Source organism: Phoenix dactylifera, chromosome 6 (assembly GCF_051530095.1).
Source record: "Phoenix dactylifera cultivar Ajwa chromosome 6, Ajwa_hap1_PhDact_Kaust_v1.1, whole genome shotgun sequence".
Classification (NCBI taxonomy): domain Eukaryota; kingdom Viridiplantae; phylum Streptophyta; class Magnoliopsida; order Arecales; family Arecaceae; genus Phoenix; species Phoenix dactylifera.
The window spans coordinates 11,360,004-11,361,196 of NC_143195.1; the positions used below are offsets into that span (position 1 = coordinate 11,360,004).

The 1,193-nt window shown below is 39.4% G+C and overlaps 1 non-coding gene across 1 annotated transcript; it reads left to right on the forward strand.

Annotated features, from left to right (window-relative positions):
• Window positions 1–811: 811 nt before the first annotated feature.
• On the forward strand, window positions 812–920 carry LOC149753305 (small nucleolar RNA R71). Its single transcript, XR_016395814.1, has one exon. It is a non-coding gene; the product is annotated as a small nucleolar RNA R71 (small nucleolar RNA).
• Window positions 921–1,193: the final 273 nt, after the last annotated feature.

A 1,193-nucleotide genomic window follows, 5' to 3' on the forward strand; every position in this document is an offset into this window, starting at 1 on the left:
TTTATTCATATTTAAATGTCATGTACATGATTTGGACAAATCAAAAGAAAACCCCTTTGCAATACATATTGCGATTGGCTTGTAGGTTATCTACTCTTTCAGCTTACCCTTCTCTTGAGCACTTAAAGCAATGGTTAGCGTTGTCAGTTGATTTCTTATTTCATCATTGATTTTGGCTTGACCTTGCATGAAAGATTGCAAAGTTTCTTCGAGATTGGGTTTTTGAGGGGGTGTGAGTGCATAATGAGGTTGCGGAGGTGGAGGAGTTGGGTAATGTACTGGTTGAGGTTGGTCATTTGTCCACCTGAAATTTGGATGGTTCTTCCATCCAGGGTTGTAAGTACCTAAAAAAGGATTATTAAAAGATTTTTGATATGTATTCATAACATTGGCCTAATCGTGCAAGACTTCCTTGAATGCGGGTATTGTGGGGCAATCAGTGGTGAGATGGCTAGGCATCTCACAAATCCTACAACACTCGCTGTTATGTTCTACGGTCCTGACGGGTTTAATCCTTCTAAGTTTAATTTCCTCTACCTTCCTAGTAAGGGCTGCCATTTTAGCCTGAATATCATCCTGAGTACTAAGGTTGTAAAGGCCCCCGTGTCCAATGCTAGTAGGCTTAGGCAAAGGTTTATTCACTCTATCCCCTGTATCTCATAATTGTGCAGTCTCTGCGAGAGAGTCTAAATAGTCCCATGCCTCATCGGGTTGCTTTTCCAAAAATAGACCATTGCACATGGTCTCTATAAATTGTTTTAACTGTGGAGACAACCCTTCGTAAAAGAAACTAATTGTTCTCTATGTTTCAAAATCGTGATGAGGACAAGAGAGAAGCAACTCTTTAAATCTCTCCCAGCATTCATAAAATGTTTCATGGTCTTTTTGTTGGAAATTACTAATATGCCTTTTCAAAAAGTTAGTCCTTTGTGCGGGAAAGAATTTTTTCAAAAATTTTCTTTGCATATCATGCCATGTTCCTAGCGATCTAGGTCTCAAGGAGTTCAGCCATGTTTTGGCTTTATCCTTTAAGGAAAAAGGAAACAAGGTCAATTTAAGGACGTCTTCCTGAAAGTGCATCCTAGGTTATTCGGTGTTTAGCATGCTGAATTTTTTTTTTTTTTGAAAATCATGGCTGAACTTGATCGGGTTGCCTATGTACCCCTTCACAAGGGGGACCAAGCCACATATAG